Raw genomic sequence first — 19,837 nt, forward strand, 5'->3', positions numbered from 1 at the left:
AAATTCTTGTATAATGGCGAAGAGTTACTTGGAGTTGTGGGCATTGGAGAGGATTCTGTCTTGAAGGAAGTTTTTCTTTGTGGATTTGATGAGTTGGTGGTGTGCTGTGGTGGCTGTTTTGTAGCCGGAGCCTGCTTCCAGAGTTTTGCTGTTGCTCCACATTTTTCCAGTCACTGGCAGGAGCTCTTGGATTCTTGGAGAGCCGTGGTGAACCAGTTCGCTTTCTTATTGTGCCATCTCATGGTGTTCTGGGGGGGCGAGAGTGTTGGTGCAGTTAGTGATCCATTGGTGGAGGTTGTTTGCCTCTGTGTTGGTGTCTTTTGTAGTTGGGGGTGGAGGTCAGGTGAGGTTGGAGGTGAGGTGTTGTTCGGAGACTTTGTTCCAGATTCTGCATGGGAGGCGGTGCACGTGCTTGTGTGTGGTGCGTAAAGGAGAAATGGATACAGTGGTGGTCAGTCCAGAGCAGTTCCATGATGTTGCTGAAGAAGATGTTGTTTTCTCCAGCGAAGATCGGGTCGAGTGTGTGTCCTGCTATGTGAGTGGGGGTGGAGACAAGTTGCTTCAGCCCTATGTTGGTGAGGCTCTCTAGGAGGGCAGTGGTGTTGGGGTCACTCTGGATGTCCAGGTGGAAGTTCAGGTCTCCGAGTAGTATGTAGTCTGTGGAGGCGAGGGTGTGCCGTGCAATGAGGTTGGCGTTGTTGAAAGGAGTGAGGGGGCCAGGTGGTCTGTAGGCCATTGTTCCACAGAGTGTCATTTGGGGGTTGGGCTGGAAGGGGATGTACTCCATTGGGGGCAAGGCAATGCAATGTCCAAGTTGGTGGTTGTCAACCTAAAGGAGCATGTGTAGACGATGGTGAGGCCTCCTCCTGGGCGGTTGGGTCGGTCTTTTCTCAGGATCATGTATCCGTCGGGGTTGGCAGTTGCGATGTCAAGTGCGGAGCTGGCAATGGTCCAGGTCTCTGTGAGGAAGGCTCCATTGGGCATGTGAGTGTTAAGGAGGTCACAGATTTCTATGACATGTCTTTGCATTGAGTGTACGTTGAGAAGGATGCAGCTTAAGGGTTTGTGTATGCTCGTGTCCGGTGGGTTGGGGGTTGTTGCCGGGGTCCGGAGGTGGATGAAGGTGCAGTGGCAGTGTTGGCAGGAGATCAGGTCTTGGGTGTTGCTAGACGTCGATAGCTGGCAGTCATTTTTGCATCCGAGTTGAGCGTGTGGGGAGTGCTGGGGTCATAGCGGTGGGGGGACCAGGATCCCTGGCACTTGTCGGGGTTGGGTCACGGATGGGTGCAGATGGGCATTAAGTAGGGGTAGTGGCAGGGGGATTAGCTGGGAGGTGGGAGCGATATGCTGGGGGGAGGGGATGCGGGAGCAGCAGCAGTGGGGAGGGCTGAAACAAGGAGCGAGGAGGGAAAGAGGCTAAGTGAAGAGGCAAAAAGAAAAAAAGGAAAAGGGCAATGGAAAAGAGCAATAGAGAAAAGGCACTAAAAAGAGGCAATAGAGAAAATTCACTGAAAAAGAGGCCATAGAGAAAAGGCACTGAAAAAGAGGCAATACGGAAAAGGCACTGAAAAAGAGGCAAAGAGAGAAAGAGGCACAAAGGACAAAGAAGTTAGTAGAATAGTAGAAGAGCAGCATGCTCTTCCAATAGACCACCAGGGACATGTGGCACAGGCAGGAGCCTGCAGGTGGAGGAGGGCCTCGAACACCTACCTGGAAGCAGCTCAGGCTCAAGGTCAGAGCCTTAATGGTGGAGCAGTGACTCTGCCCAGGAAGTCAGATGACTTACTCTACTTGCCACGCAGTGGCCACCATTAAGTAGGGGTCATGCTTGGGGGGGAGGGCCTGTGGGAGCAGCAGCTGCTGGGAGCACAGGAATAGGGAGCCAAGAGGGGAAAAAGGCAAAGGGAAGACGCAAAAAGAGGAAAAAGGAAAAAAGAGAAAAGGCACTGAAAAAGAGGCAATAGTGAACTGGCACTGAAAAAGAGGCAAAGAAACTAAGAGGCAAAAAACAGAGCAGAATAGTAGGGTGGTCTTTCACTAGACCACAAGGGATGAGGTGAAAGCAGGAGCTTGTGGGTAATGGAGGGCCTCGAACACCTACCTGGAAGGAGCTCGGGCTCAAGGGCAGAGCCTCAACGGTGGAGCTGCGTGGGGGGAGATTAGTGACTCTGACCAGGAGTCAGAGTCGCTGTGTACTTTATGTATACTGTACATAAAGTACTTCATTTAAATGAAAAACACTTTAATAGTGTTGGAATTTACTTGATATTAAAAGAGCATTTGCTCTACCAGATCATAAAAGAATATATTAGGAATAATATTAAGCACTGTTACCTGCGTCCTAATTTAACCTACCACTAGGAGCCCCTAAAAGGGACAGTGACATAGTTATCCACATCACATTTGACCAATGTGTTCTGAATTTATGATGAGTCAGCAAGTGTTCATAGTATGAAAACTAGGGGTAAGATTTGAAGAGGCAGAGAGGCCAGGTTTATGTGAGCCCAGTGGCCCATTGCAAATAAAATAAGCACACTTTCTGGAGCATGTGAACTAACTGGAGAAGACAGTTTCAAAAAACAAGCACAGGTGCACCACACTTCAAAGAATCGGGAAGAGCAATAATATAATTCATTCCCTACATCAAAGTTATTCAAAAATAGTTCATTTTTATTCAAAGGTTATAATGATTCATCTTATTTTTTAAAATACAGAATTATAGATACAAATTGATCTTGACAGCACAGCCGACGCGTTTCGTCCTTGAAGCGGACTTCTTCAGGGCTGTTTCAACACAAACACATAAATATACATAAATACACATAAAGATACATATACAACCCAAGACATTCCAAGACAAGACAAGAATTATATTATTGCTCTTCCCGATTCTTTGAAGTGTGGTGCACCTGTGCTTGTTTTTTGAAACTGTTAGGTCCTGTTGGGGACTTGCATTGTAACAGTGGGTGCGATTCAGTGTGCACACATACCGCTAGTAACTATATAGGGATACAAATATGGAAGGGATAGCAGTTTAGGTGCTGGCCTATAGAGGGCTCCACTGTTGGGTGTGTTTCATGCCACTTGTTTGCATAACTGGAGAAGACACTAAACCACAACAAAGTGGCTTGGCCACTGCAGGAAACTGGGTTGTTGATTGAGGGTTGTGAAAACCCTTCTTACGCAATAATCACAATCCTTATTGGGGTAAACCACAAAAGCCACTAACTTAACTGTGTTTAACCCTCTGGCAGCCAGGCACAAAAGTAGTAAGGCTTAACTGAGAGGCACTGTATTAAGCATTTATACAACTCAAAAACAGTTTTAAAGTAAAAACAACAACAAAAAGAGAAATCTCAAACCAATTTAGAAAAATGTAATACATAAAATGAGACCAAAATGACAATAATCAAATCAGAAGAACCAGAGATATGCAATTTTCAAGGTTTAAGTAAAAATAGCACCAAGACGCAGAAAGTGCTAACTAAGGTTATTTGGTTGTACTAGCCAGGTACAAAGTCAGAAGTTCATGTTGACCACAATGGAGTGCATTCCGGATCGAGGGAGCAAAAATTTCCCTTTCAAAGTTCAGCATGCAGAATTCGAAATTTCAAGATTGCACAGCGAAGCAAAACAGAGCCAGTTGCAGTAGGTCAGTTGGGCAGTTCCATGGAGGCCTCTGGAACCTGTTGTGTCTCTATAGCTCAGAATAGGAAGCCAGCCACCTGACCCTTGGAGTCACATAGTTAGCCTGAAACGAAGGGAGAAGATTCCGACTTCCTTCTCAGAGAGCAGGGCAGACCTCAAGCAGCAGGGCAGTCCTCTGGCAGTGGCAGGGCAGTCCTGTGGAGAACAAGGCGAGCCTCAAGCAGCAGGGCAGTCCTTTGGGGAACAAGGCAGGCCTCCTTCTGTAATGTCCACTTGTCTAGGAGTGCACTGATCAGTTGCTCTAGAGGTCCAGTATTTATATCTAATGCCACCTATTGAAGTGTGGGAAACCTCTACTCCACCTCCACATCTTGCTCCAGAAGGTTCCTTCTTTCCTCTTTCTTTCCCTGTCCAGGGCTCAAATGGTGTAGGGTGACAATAGCCTGGTGTCAAGTTTTATTTTTAGTGTGCTGGAGGCAGCCCTTTGAAATGTAAGTGTGGACAGCTCTGGCTCTCCCATCCTGGTAGGATCACCCTCCCCATCTACACCCAGGTCCTATTGTTCACTGCCTGCGCCCAATATGCATATCTGATGGGGGAGCAGTTAACTGTCCCAGAAGCTGGAAACTCAGACAGTCCTCAGAATGTTTAGGGCAAGAAAATTCCAACTTTCTAAAGTGCCATTTTCAACATTGTCAAGTACAAACCTTTCTTATCATTAAATAGGATTTAAAATTAGAATTCATTGGAGTACCAACATTACATTTCTACCTGCTCCCACTCAAACATTAGCATTTATTTAATGTAGTAAGGTAACACAATGTTATTCTGTGGGAGAGGTAGGCGGTACAGTAGTAAAAAACACATTTCCTACTTTTTAAATACAGTGGACTCTGTCCTATGGCCTGTTAAGGGACTACTTCAGGGGTGCCTTAAATGTTTTAAGAATGAGGGTTTAGGCCTGGCAAAAGGTTTATTTTGCCAGGTCCAATTTTCAGATTAAGACTACAGACTGCAATGGCTGGCCTGATATGTTTTAAAAGGCTGCCTAAGTGTGTGGCCCACTAGTAGCATTTCATTTACAGGCCCTAGCTGCATGTAGTACCACTTTACTAGGGACTTGTAAGTGAATTAAATGTGCCAATTGAGTGAAGGCCAATTTTACCACGTTTTACAGAGAGAGAGCACCAGCACTTTAGCATTGGTTAGCAGTGGTAAAGCGCCTAATGCCAACAATTTTTTTTTTCGTAAAACAGGAGAGAGATGGCAAAACGTCTGGGGATGACTCTGTAGGGAGGGCCAAGTCAAACACCCACTGCTCTGTGTTTTTGTGCAACAACCCCCACCAACACTTGTGGGACCAACTGCACAAAGTCTGCACCCAGTTATGTAGTGGGAGCCTTTTCAGTCCTCTCAGGATCTGGGGTGCAAGTTGCACCTGCATTAATGCCTTCAAACTGCCATTTATGTACTGTGAGGGCTTCCTGAGAGAAGGAAAGGATGATTATTCGTGTGACTTATCTGTTTGTTAGGGTACAAGCAATGTATCTCTCCGGTGTGTATGTGAACATATGTTTGGAATTGCAATATGGTGTGGACACATAAGGAAAGTTATACATTGATTTTTTCAGGACCACACCCTCAATGAGGATACACTCACTTTACATCAAGAAGCTGCAAACCTTATGTCTATACTATGAATAATAAAGATAGGTGGGAGTACATAAACATATGTAGCCATTGAGTGCAAAACAAGGCAGAAACCTTCCAGTTTACCCCTCCCAAAGAAGCCAATGGCCGACCCAACAGACATGAAAAACTACCGGCCCCTCTCTCTCCTCCCCTTTGCGGCCAAAGTCACAGAGAGACTCGTAAACACCCAGCTGACTGCCTTCATCGAAGAGAAATCCATCCTGGATGCCTCCCAGGCTGGATTCTGCAGCAACCACAGCACCGAGACCGCCCTCCTCACCGCCACTGACGACATCCTCATGCTACTGGATCAGGGACACACTGTGGCCCTCATCCAGCTAGACCTCTGCGCAGCCTTCGACACCGTCTCACATAGCACGCTCACAGCCAGACTTCACTACGTGGCAATACAAGGAGCCGCCCTTGACTGGATCAAATCCTTCCTCTCCGGCAGAACCCAGAGGATTCTACTCCCTTCCTTCCTCTCCAAACCCACAGAAATCAACTGCAGAGTACCCCAGGGATCATCACTCAGCCCCACGCTCTTCAACATCTACATGGCCCCCCTCGCTGCCATCGTCAGACAGCACGGGCTCAGCATCGTATCCTACGCCGACGACACCCAGCTCATCCTCTCACTCACAAAGAACCCCGAAGACACCAGACTCTGCTTCCAGGAAGGAATGAAGAACGTGGCAGCCTGGATGAGAGACAGCTGCCTGAAGCTCAACTCAGAGAAGACCGAGGTGCTCATCCTCAGACCCTGCACCTCCGCGTGGGACAACACCTGGTGGCCCTCTGCCCCTGGGATCCCACCCACCCCTACAGACCATGCACAAAACATCAACATCATCCTTGATTCCTCCCTCTCCATGAACCGCCTGATCAACGCCGTCGCCTCCACTAGTTTCAACTGGTTTTGCATCCTCCGCAAGACCTTCAAATGGATCCCCCCTGAATGCAGAAGGATCGTCACCCACGCACTCATACCCAGTAGACTGGACTACGGCAACATCCTCTATGCCGGAATCAACAAAACTCTTCTACACAAACTCCAAACCATTCAGAACTCCGCAGCCAGACTCGTCCTCGGGAAACCGCGTCACAAATACATGACCCAACACCTACGAGGCCTCCACTGGCTCCCTGTCGAGAAGAGGGTCACCTTCAAACTCCTCACCCACGCCTACAGATCCCACAACAACATCGGACCCAAATACCTCAACGAAAGAGTTTCCTTCCATGTACCCAAGAGGAACCTCCGCTCCACCGACCTCGCCCTGGCAGAGGTCCCCTGCATCCGCAGAAACAGAACCGGCAGGAGAGCTTTCTCTTACATCACAACCAAAACCTGGAACGAGCTCCCGGTGAACATCAGATGCTCCCCGACCCTGCACACGTTCAGGAAGGACCTCAAGCCCTGGCTCTTCGACTGATCCAGAGCTGCCACTCCCTCCCCCCAGCGCCTTGAGGCCCTCATGGATGAGTAGCGCACTATATAAACCCCTGATTGATTTATTGTTATTTGGTGTCTGTGACTGCTGTTGTCTGTCTTCTCCCGGTGCCTCTACTTGGTCGGTGCCCTCTTTTTCCTTCTGTTCCCCTCGCTGTCCCTGTGTTGCTCTGCCCGTCTCTGTTCCCTTTGTTGCCCCATAATCTTTGTGCCCGCTTTGCCTTCTGTTCCATTCGTTGCCCCGTGTTGCTCTGCCCGCTTTTTCCTTCTGTTCCCTTCGTTGTATGTAATCTTTGTGCCCGCTTTGCCTTCTGTTCCTTTCGTTGCCTCGTGTTGCTCTGCCCGCTTTTTCCTTCTGTTCCCTTCGTTGCCCCGTAATCTTTGTGCCCGCTTTGCCTTCTGTTCCCTTTGTTGCCCCGTGTTGCTCTGCCCACTTTTTCTTTCTGTTCCCTTCGTTGCCCCGTAATTTTTGTGCCCATTTTTGCCTTCTGTTCCCTTCGTTGCCCCGTGTTTCTCTGCCCGTTTTTTCCTTCTGTTCCTTTCGTTGCCCCGTATTGCTCTGCCCGCTTTTGCCTTCTGTTCTCCTTGATGACACGTGTTTCTCTGCCCATTTTGCCTTCTGTTCCCCTTGTTGCCCCGTAATTTTGTGCCCACTTGCCTCCTGATCCCTTTGTTGCCCCTCACCGCTCCCGCTGCTGCGTCCCCTGCCACCCCGCCCCCCTGACTGCCCAGTTGCTGCCCCTGCCCTGCCTCCCACCTCCCAGCTGCTCCTCCCTCCCACCTCCCCATATATGACGGCCGCTGAGCGGTGAGTAGAGCGACCCTTGACCCTGCTAGGTAGGTCACTCCCCCTCCACACAGCACCACCTGTGTGTCCTTGCCCCAGCTGCCGCTGCTGAAGAAGATCGAGGCCCTCCTCCACCCGCAGGCTACCACCTGCGCCTCATCCCTGGTGGCCAGTGGTAGGCCAAAGGTTTGTATCACCATCTGTATCTCATTGCATTGCCTTTATTGTTATTTGGTGTCTGTGACGGCTGTTGTCTGTCTTCCCCCAGTGCCTATACTTGCTCTTTGCCCTCTTTTTCCTTCTGTTCCCCTCGCTGTTCCTGTGGTGCTCTGCCCATCTTGCCTTCTGTTCCCTTTGTTGCCCTGTAATCTTTGTGCCCACTTTGCCTTCTGTTCCCTTTGTTGGCCAGTGTTGCTCTGCCCGCTTTTGCCTTCTGTTCCCCTTGTTGACCCGTGTTTCTCTGCCCGTTTTGTCTTCTGTTCCCCTCGTTGCCCTGTAATTTTGTGCCCGCTTGCCTCCTGATCCCTTCGTCACCCCTCACCGCTCCTGCTCCAGCTGCTGCGTCCCCTTCGACCCCGCCACCCTGACCACCCATTTGCCTCCCCTGCCCTACCTCCTGCCTCCTGGCTGCTCCTCCCCATATATGGCGGCCATTGCGTGGCCACGCAGCGGGCACACCACTGGTGTGCAGAAGGCACACCTAAGGCATGCCCGTCCGTGCCTGGACAACGCCCAGCACCAGAACCCCTGGTCCCCGTGCCCGCCACGACGACCGCTGCCGCTACGATGCCAGCACACTTCACGCTCTCAACTCCGGACAGACCCATACCTGCTTCAAAGCCACCCCGAAATGCACACAGGGTTCCTTCACCTGCCGGAACTGCAGCTACACCAGCCTCAGAGCCGCCGAACCACCCGCCAAGAAAGACCACAATCACCTCCGATGCATCCTACTGAACACCCGCTCCACACGCCAACATGCCGTCGAGCTCTGGGACCTTCTCGACACTTCATCCCCAGACGTCGCCTTCCTGACAGAGACCTGAATGAATAACTCCTCCGCACCCGACATCGCCATTGCCATCCCAGACGGCTACAAGATCACCCGCAGAGACCGCCACAACGGAGTCGAAGGAGGAATCGCCATCATCCACAAGAACAGCATCAGGGTCTCGACCAGCACCGGCGACACTCTCAGCACCGCCGAACACATGCATTTCCAGATCCACACAAACCTCAACTCCACCCTCAGAGGCACCCTCGTCTACAGACCCCCAGACCCTGACCCCAGTTCAGCAACACCATCGCCGACTTCATCAGCACTCACGCCATGACCTCCACCGACTACGTCCTCCTCGGAGACCTGAACTTTCACCTTGAGAACAACAACGACAGCAACTCCCCTACCCTGATCGATAACCTCACCAACCTCAGACTGAAGCAACTCATCACAATGCCTATCCACTGCACCAGCCACACACTCGATCCCATCTTCTCCTCAAGCTCCCATGTCTCCTTCAGCCACACCAGCGAACTCCACTGGACCGACCACTGCTGCATCCACTTCACCTTCCAGAAACCCACCACACACCACCGGACCCAAAAGATCCCTCGCCGCTGCTGGAGCAAAATCACCGACGACCAACTACACGCAAACCTCACCCTTGCCCACCCACCGAACCCTCGAACACTGATGACGTCACCCACAGCCTCAGACGCTGGATCAACGATTGCGCCAACACCCTCGCCCCACTGAAGAGACCCTCCCACAGTGACACTAGCAAGAGGGCCAGCTGGTTCACCCCAGAACTCCTAGCCTCCAAGCAAGCATGCCGGAAACGAAAGAAGAAGTGGCACAGTGAGCAGACTCCGGACAGACACGCAGCCCACAAGGACGCCATCCGCAACCACCATCACCTCATCAGGACTGCCAAGAGGGCCTCCTTCAAAGACCGCCTTGACAACAATGCACACAATAGCAAGAAGCTCTTCAACATCGTGAAGGAACTTTCCAACCCCAGCTCCAACACCAACGACATCCCGCCGTCGCAAGCCCTGTGCGACTCCCTTTTTTCCACCGCAAGATTGCAGACATCCATGACAGCTTCACACCCAGACAGCCCCAACAGACATCAACACAACAGACTCTCCGCACACCATCGACCACGGCCCCCTGCTAGCCTGGGCCAACGTGAGCCTCGATGACACCATCAAGACCATGAGCGCAATCCACTCCGGCTCCCCGTCAGACCCACTCCCGCACCACATCTTCAACAAAGCCAGTAGCTCCATCGCACCCCACCTGCGCAACGTCATCAATCTCTCCCTCGAGACCACGACCTTCCCAGAGAGCTGGAAACACGCCGAGATCAACGCCCCACTCAAAAAACCCAAGGCGGACCCTAGAGACCTCAAGAACTTCCGGCCCATCTCTCTGCTCCCATTCCCGGCCAAGGTCATCGAGAAGATCGTCAACAGACAGCTAACCCGATACCTTGAAATAAACAGAATCCTGGACCCTTCCCAGTGAGAGTTCCGCAGTAACCACAGCACCGAGACTGCCCTCATCGCCGCCACCGACGACATCAGGACCATGCTGGACAACGGTGAGATCGCAGCCCTCATCCTACTGAACCTCTCCGCCGCATTCAACACCATCTGCCACCGCACACTATCTGCACGCCTCCACGCCGTAGGGATCCGAGACAAGTCTCTGGAATGGACCACCTCCTTCCTCTCCGGCAGAACCCAGAGCGTCCACCTCTCCCCATTCCGATTTGAAGCCTCTGAGATCATCTGTGGCATACCCCAGGGATCTTCCCTCAGCCCGACACTGTTCAACATCTACATGGCCCTGCTTGCACACGTCGCCCGACAGCACAACCTCAACATAATCTCCTACGCTGACAACACTCAACTGATCCTCTCCCTCACCAAGGACACCATCACCGCCAAATCCAACCTTCACGAAGGAATCAAGGCCGTCGCAGACTGGATGAAGATCAGCCGACTGAAGCTGAACACGGACGTGACGGAGGTCCTCTTCCTCGACTCCAACCCTTCAGCCTGGGATGAATCCTAGTGGCCGATGGCACTGGGGGCACCCCGGACACCCACCGACCACGCACGCAAACTGGGAATCATCCTCGACTCAACGCTCTCATTGACCAAGCAAATCAACTCTGTCTCCTCCTCCTGCTTCAACACCCTCCGCATGCTCCGCAAGATCTACAGGTGGATCCCGACAGACACAAGAAGAACAGTAACCCAGGCCCTCGTCAGCAGCAGACTCGACTGCCCTCTATGCGGGAGCCCCGCCCAAGCTCATCAAACGTCTTCAACGCATCCAAAATGCCTCGGCACGACTGATCGTCGACGTACCACGCCACAGCCACATAACCTCCCACCTGAGAAACCTGCACTGGCTCCCGGTCAACAAGAGAATATCCTTCAAGCTCCTCATCCACGCACACAAGACACTCCACAAGATCGGCCTAGCCTACCTCAACAGACGACTCTTCTTCTACATCTGCCAACCTCGCACTCGCCACCATCCCTCGCATCCGTAGAACAACCACCGGTGGAAGATCCTTCTCCCACCTCGCCACCAAGACCTGGAACACCCTCACACTGAGCCTATGACAGACCCAAGACCTGCTGACCTTCAGGAGGCTACTCAAGACCTGGCTGTTTGACCAGTAGCGCCCCCCTCCCAGCGCCTTGAGACCCTCGCGGGCATGTAGTGCGCTCTACAAGTGATTGATTGATTGATTGATTGATTGATTGATTGATTGATTGATTGATTGATTGATTGATTGATTGAGTTTCTGAGCAATTTCCAAAAATGTCCCCAGCTTTGTCTTTGGTCTTTCTTAATCACATGATGGTATAAACAAGAAAAATCCACTCCGCCCCATTAAAAATGTCATGAGCTGTACACCACCTTGGTGTATCCTAGGCTGTGACCTTGAATACACAACACAAAATATTGAAAACACCACTACTGATGAAACTGCACTGTAAAACATGAGTACAAAGGTAAGTTGAAGGGTTAAGGCTAGTACTGGTTTAATTTTAGGGTTAAAAGGTGGATTTTGGTTGAGAGATAAGTTTGCAGATATTTTAAGAAGTAAGAATTAAACTTAGGATTAGGGGTTGATTTAGGGTGCTTGCAAGGGGTAGGCATACATTTATAATATGGCTAGAATTGGGAAATTAATTATGGTCAGTGTTAGTTGCGAGATTATGCTTAGGGGCTGGGCTCTGCTTCAGTTTAGGATAATGATTAAGATCAAAATGCAACTATTTTTTATGTTTTTGTTTATGATTAGAGATTGACTTAGGGAAAGGCAAATCTTATGTTTAGCTTTAATGTTAGTGTAAGAGTTTGGTAATTATAAGAACTATTTACCTTGTCAATGAACTTGTAGGGTAGTGTAATTGCTCCCTTGTTGGTAGGTTTAGGTATTAGTCTTCAATTTAGTAACAAACAACTATTTCCAATTAACCTGTCATTATCAAAGCAAACCCATTCATAGCTATGTATTTACAGAAGAAATATTCCTTTTTGAATGCAGAAAATACCTACAATTTTTCTGAAACCAAATACTATACTCCACTTTTTAAACATGCTTACTGCCATGAGACACAGTATAGGTATTCTTGAAGTTAGTGATTTGGTTTGAATCTAAAGTTAGAACACCATCGACAGAAAATTACTTTCAATATCAGAAGCTCATTCAGCTCAAGAGATGTGATTAGATAAATCCTATTATCTTTATCTGATTACTATGATCTTGAAAAAGCCAGTTGAAATAAATGCTCCATCCATCATACACGTGATCCTTGATGACTTGTACTTCTATCTGTTCTGAGCATGAGTCTTCATAGATCACTGTATGTGTAGGCAAAATCATTTTGATAAACATACCTATCAGTTTTTGCTACAAATGGAGACACAGTCGGTAACAAAACGCATGTTGCTTATCCTCTTTTTTACTCTGATGTTTCAATAAAATGTGGAGGTTTTCAATTTGTTTACAAAGGAGCCCCTTTGAGGTTTTGTTTTGAATATATCCTTTCACCACGGATAGTTTCATATTTTGACTGGTTCAGCACTGCTCTAATTAAAAATGTTTGGTTAACAATTGAGTAAGTATGCGTTATGCACAGCATTTAACTCAGGGAACAGGGTTTATTAATGTGCTAGGCTGGTGTTCATTTGCATTAAATTGTTCATTTTACAAAAACGCTTCAAAATGTATCTGCATCACAGTCTTTGCTAAGTCATTTATTGCAACTCACTAAAACATGCAAATTGCACAGTTAATATCGTGCAAGATCCTTATACAATTTGAGAGGCATTCGCAGTCTTTTCCAACTAAAGCCTTCAATAGTGAAGATTTGAAAAAATGCTTCACAGGCATACTGGAGGTGTGGAGCAATATGATCTCCCAACATCTTTATAATAACCAATTACTCTCTAACTGTTCCAAGGTACAGGAAACTACCCAAATCAATATTTCACCGCCTGTTCTGTGCCAAATATAAGTTGTTCAATAGCTGGTTTTACTATAATCATATTTAATTGGCCCTTTACGAGAGAAAATATACATGAATTGCCATAATCAGTATGATCAAACCGATAGGGATGTTTTACATTACACGTTAACAAATAATGGCACAACCCCCCCCCCTTTATTAATGAACATGAGATAGGATATACATATTATATATTTGCCTCTTCAAATACTGTGAGATAAACATTGACATCTTTAGAAAAAGTTAGATGAAATGTAATAATAACATTGTTTGGAAGGATCACTCCCCTATTCTTGGTTAATTCATCTCAAGCATGTTTGCATTGTTCAAAAAAAATTCATTATTAAACGGAAAAGGGACTTATGGGGCTGCTTTATTCTACACAGTAATGTCTGACTCATGTGGGTGCTCTACAATCAAGAAGATTAAAAATGCTATGCTTGGGTGCTGGTATCATATTATGACGTTTTTTCCCACAAAGATGAACTCCTAAACATTTCAAGTGATTGGCAGTTTCAGAAGTGTCTGGATATTTCAGAGGCTTGTAGTCATAATGTTTTATCATGCACCATTCTCAAGTTGAGTTCGCATGTCCATACTCTTATGTAAATAGCTACTATGGTGAACGAGTATTGGTATTATAAAAGCCATTGTCGCACTCGGATTCTGAATGGTGCTTTGGAATGCGTAGTTAAGCATCACCAGACAACGTGTGTTCCTTATAGGATTACTCCTCTAACAAGCAAAGCATGGTGTATGGCAGTGATTGGGACAATAAGACATTGTGGTTTTCGCTCGTGTATTTAGCATTACAGTCCGCTCAGCCACGGGAGAGTCAATTATGTTGATTCATATATTTACAAGTTAGACTAAGCAGATAGGGCTCATTTATTCAATCTAGGAACAGTACAAGCCTTATTAGTGATTATGCTTCATTGCAATCACAAACTCATATCCAACTCTGTGCAGTGGTATGGCAGTGCAATCGTACTCAAAATGCTTTCTATGCACAGGGAACAAAATCGCCTTCGAGGATTTAGGCAGTGGGGCTGGGTGCGTTGTCCCAGGTCTGGGTGATGCGCAGCCCAGTAGGATTATTCATTCAGCGGCAATACGTTCAAGAATGGTGCTCCAACATCTGCAAACAAAAGTCATTCCTCCTCGTGTGTTCTGCTTCCCCTGGTGTGGAACATGCCAATATTACTACGAATTCTAAAAAGAATTGTATATAGGAAGGTGTTACAGAAACATCTGCTTACTGACTTGCAGGAGCTCCTCGATAGGCAATCGTTAAAGTGTCAGAGTAGGTGTGTCTCTACAGAAGAAAGGATATTAAAAGCAGCCGGGACATAAATGACTGCACCACCAGACTAGTCACAAAAGTATAGTATATTGCCCACCTCAAGTGATCTGCTGCTTGTAGATCACAAAAATAGTAAAGCTAAATTGGTAGGATGAGAGGCAATATATAGAAAACAGACACTTAGGTACATACAAATATGTAGAAACAAGCAAATACAAATAAGTGAATTAAAGATGTCTTTATTCTTTGTTGTGCTTCGCAAGATATGAACCAGCCAACGCATTGCGCCCAAACACGGGCTTCTTCAGGGCAATGTGATATTATAAAAAAGCGTAATCGGTAGCATATTAATCCAATAGGCACGTCTGAGGTTAATCCTTGTGCATGTATTCAAAGCTCATAAAAGAGCGAAGCTCGTTAAGAAACAGGAATGCAGAGTTTCATCAAAGAAAGCCAAAAAACGGGGGAAGTCGATGATGCTCCAAAGTTCTATCCAAACTAAGTTTTGTTGTGCTGGCGTAGTAATTGCCACTAACTGGATAGAAGTTTCTTAGAACTTACAACACGGCATTAGCCACACTTAGAAATCCAGAGCCGTTTTGCGTTGTCGGCGTCCTTAAGCCCACACGGTAGAAGCGAGGGTGTGTCTCTACCTCTTGTGACATCCAATTATCGTAACCTATTGGCATCACATCTGCTGCGGGTGTTCCTTCGACTGAGGTCCATACTGAACTCTGATTTTGCTGGCAAGGAGAATGCTCACATTTATTGCCACTTTTGTCAACTGTCTACGTTGACATTTTCGGTTAGAAATAACTTTTCTAAAACTGAAATCAACAGATGTCTTTGCATTTTGAAATGTGCAACAGTCAGAACTTAAAGATGCCTCGCTCCGTTGGCATGCTAATTACACCCATGAGCTTTCCTGCTTGGGGTATAAGTTGTTTTCTTTCTAATATGAAAACCTTGAAGACGAATAGCTAATAATATGCCATGAAGCCAAGAGTACCTAAAGATTGCTCATCTATAGCCAATGCTGCTAAGCGAGAGTGGCTATTGGCGTCATCTCCAGCATTTGGGACAGAGGCGAGTGGGTGACTGTATAGGTCATCTCAGCTGAATAACATGAAGACTTCCCCAAAAAGTACAGTGCTTGATATTTCTCATGTTCACGTGACAAATTGTCCTCTTGAAATCCACAACAGAAAACCCTGCTGTTTCAATCGCCAGTGAATGCAGGATGCAAAATGGTAATAAAAGTGCAGTATTCTTTTATGCTTTTTTCCCAAGGCATTCGACAATTACAGCTAGCTCACTGAATGTGAATCTACACCTGTGGAGTGACAATTATGTCAGAGAAAATGAGTGAAAGAGACTGGAGTAGTTGGGTCTTATAATTGAGAATCCCTTATGGGAGTATTTTCTTAAGGATGAATGGGGAGGTGGAAGATTGAAGGGAGAGACATGGATTGAAAAGGCTTGTGGTATGGTAAAGGAGATATACAGTCGGGAATTATAAACTGAAAACGGTGGTCAATCAGGGATGGGAAAAAAATAAGTGATGAGTAAAAGAAACACTGCTTAATCAGTACAGATTTGAAAATGACGATTATGATTTTCAAATTCAACATCAGATTCCATAGAAACACAGTAGGTGTTATTTATATGAAATATACTAGTAGGTTTTTACTCCTGCGACATCCCACAGAATAGACCCCGACAGACCCCACCACTGCAAGTCTCCACATGCGGACTATACCCACCTTACATGGTCCTGCAGTAAAATTAGTTCATACTGGACTGACATACACCATCGACTGGGGAAAATGGCAGGCCTGACATTATCACCGCTTCCGGAAGTGGCACTTTTGGGTATGTTAGAAAGGCGGTTCGGAAATTCACAGCGGTTGGGCTACTTCTGGCGAAAAGGGAAATAGCGCTGAAATGGGGGAAAAGAGCGGTGCGGACGAGTAAAGACTGGTTAAACAGTATGGCATATTGCAATCTGAATTGTGCCCTATATGCCTCCACACTGCCGAGCACATCCCGCCCACGCGCCATTTGGGGCCCGTTCAAACAATTTACAGCAACATCACAGTCTACACCAGACGAACGGCTGGACGCTGGCCTGGAACCAGCGGGTATTGGTTAAAAGGGCTCTATCCACTCGCCAGACTTACATATTACATGACTTTACGATTGGAACTATTGCTAATATCAAGCGCCGTCTACTTCCCAAACGCAGATGTTGAAACTGTAGGAGTGAGTCAGCACAGGATGTACGATTACTTTTGATGTGCTCACACTGTTAACCCTGTTGAAATTCTGCATTCTACTAGGCAATTTATGTACAGGGCAATTTTGATTATTCATAGTCATGGTACTGGAACTGAATCGAGTTATGATGTAATTATGAAAATGATAAATAAAGTTAAAAAAAAGAAAAACATATACTAGTAGGTACGTCCTTGAAACTTGAGAACAAGCAGATGTGAATTACATATAAAATGTGAAATTCTGCAGGACAAGCACACATACAGGGTATACATTCAAAAGTAAATATGAAGAAGATGGAAGGAGATTTAATGTTAGTAAGGTTTTGGGAAGGAGAGAATGACTTTGGATTTCTTATCAGGTGAATCATTCATGTATTATGTATTATACAATTTCACTGTCTTACACTGCAAAGGACAACAACCAGCTTAATGTGACACCGTAATCATTTTTTTCGTGAATCCATTTTTGACTTTTTATTTATCTACGACTAAATTAGGGAATATATTTCATGTTCGCTCAATATTATTATAGCTGCTGTATAAACGTGATTTTCCATCTGTATTGCCCCCTCAACCCGTTTTGCTTCTCGTTTGTACCAGTTTATTACTTCTTTCCTAAGTGCTATTTTTAAAAACTGGTTAGGATTTGTTAACACGGCATCATTGCCAATCTTAATAGGTTATTATGATATTTCAGGTGATTTCATCTTCCACTATGTTGGCTATTTAGGCTGTTTCTAGACTGGATCTCACACATTCACCGCTAAAGATGCAAGTAAACATAATCACGTTTTTGAATCACGGTGAAGACATCTTGGGAAGGTGGAGTAGTTTCATACACAGTAGTTATAGGCATTGGAGTAGGATGCTGCATGATATGAGAAGCAGAGTTATTCAGTGCTACAAGTGAGGTAAGCAGTGGTGGTGAAAATTTGCCCCCAGGGTCATGAGATGAGCACTACCTTATAGGGCTCCAAGAGCATGGATTCCATCATTTACTCGTAATTTACCATCATCATCTCTGAAAAGAGACACTAATATTGTCTCATCACAGTGGGCTTCTAAGGACGGAGGCTACGATGGTGTGGAGTAAACCCCAGAGAAAGAGGCTGGCTCATGTAGCCCTCACAATATGATGTGTGTTGTAAATAAAACAAATACAATCTTCAGATGTGGTGTTTGAGTGCTGTGTTGTACGGAGTGAATAATGAATAATTTCTCCAAGACCATCCTCATTTATGCGTTATAGGCTGGGCCCATTATGAGATAAGCAAATACTGAACAGCTGTTAGATAGCCACCTGCATCCCTGCATGGGTTTATTTGAACAGATTGACACTTCAAAAAATCTACAGCCAAACCTGCCATAGTCTCCAAACGATACATACCATTTCTTTGACTGCCTTTCGCACTTCTGCCCTCTCCTCACAAGTTTCTTCTAGCTCTTTTATTTCCTCACAGAGCTTTGTATATCACACTTAGAAGGCTTTCTACCACAATGAACGAAGAGGCAATGTTCATCCTTCTTTTAAAATCTGACAGACCTACCACATTCATGTAGTTCATATAAGCCAATATCCTCTAAACACAGACACAAAACAGCAGTAACATCTTCACAAAAGTTAGTTGCTCATTGATACTTGAGGACCTTTCCTATGTGTTCAAGGCTGCTCTACACAACAGCATTTGAGAAGATTGATCAGCCAACCACGGCCACGGTCTTAGTGGCTGCAGTGCTGGACACTCAAAAGGTAATCAACCCATTCATTCAAATTGAGCTTTGGGATGCGATGATGAATATGATTAATCTGCTATATTCAGTCCTGTGGCACTAGTGCACTGACACATGGACAAGGCTGTACGCGTCTCATAATTATTTCCTCCGGGTGTGGAAATCTTGGCTATGTGGTTCAGACATAATTACTGATAAAGAAGTAGACCTCAAACACTGCAATGCTATGGTCTCACTATATGAGGACAATATATTATTGTTTGTAACCCGGATAAAATATACCAGCCATAATTCTGATGCAACCGATAGACAGGATAGGTGACCGTAATAAAATATTTAAACTGTACAGCAAGGTTCAAAGTAAATAATTTGCTAATACAACACCTGTAAGACAGACAGGGAAGGAGATCGTGAACACAGAACCTACTATCAACTGATGGTGGTTTATATATTGGCAAAAACAAAAAAAAGAGTTTTGTTTTCTCTTAATCTAAGTAATGCTCTCTAGCGATTTCTACTGCCAGTTAACACTGCTATATGGAATAAATGCTAGTTACAAGGGGAGATAAAAGCATTGCTTCTTTAAAGCATCTCCTAAATCTCTCCCGCCAAACTAAGATCAAAACCCATCCATCTGCCAAGCCGCAAGCACTTATGAAGAAGGAAAAGAAAATAATTAATGAAATATTGGCAGAGAGGATATTGCAGACCCTGACAATTAACATGGACGTGACTGAACATGACCAAGCACATGGAGGGCTGCCTCAATTACCTCATAGAGGAAGATTGGAGAAAACGGGTCCTATAATCGCAAACATCTATTCAAGGCAGAGTAATGGATTTATTTGAGATTTTATATAGCACTACCAACACTTTACACATTTGCAAATTATATAAAATATTTATTTAGACAACCTTTGGAGAAGAATATGTTGCCCCATGACCACAACTACCAGCTTTGAAACTCGGGAATCAGGTTGGTGACTCTGGACAAATCACCTCATCACCCCCTAATCCCCACCCCACCCAAAAAATCTCTACCTTGTGTAATGAAATCTGGAGCTCAGGCAAATTACTCTAATGTCCTTGGACATGCTTGCTCTATACAAAACTGCAAAAATTAGAAGAAGACACCACAGATTTGAAAGGCAGGCTTTTACAAAGGGTTATTTCGCTATGGATACATTTATTTTCAGTACTGGAGGTAAGGTTTTTTTGAACTCACCTTTCACTATTATTGATCTAGTTGAAAATAAACACTGCTCACAGAATTGAGTGGATAGCGGCACAAGCATTCTTTAAATCCTTTCTTAAAAGTATTGATTGAGCATGTAGCAAGCCTATTTAGTGGCAGTGTTAGAACTGTCATCCTTAGGGTAGTCTTTCCCCCAATGATTTGTCATTTG

The sequence above is a fragment of the Triturus cristatus genome, chromosome 6 (genome assembly GCF_964204655.1).
Source record: "Triturus cristatus chromosome 6, aTriCri1.1, whole genome shotgun sequence".
NCBI classification, from domain to species: domain Eukaryota; kingdom Metazoa; phylum Chordata; class Amphibia; order Caudata; family Salamandridae; genus Triturus; species Triturus cristatus.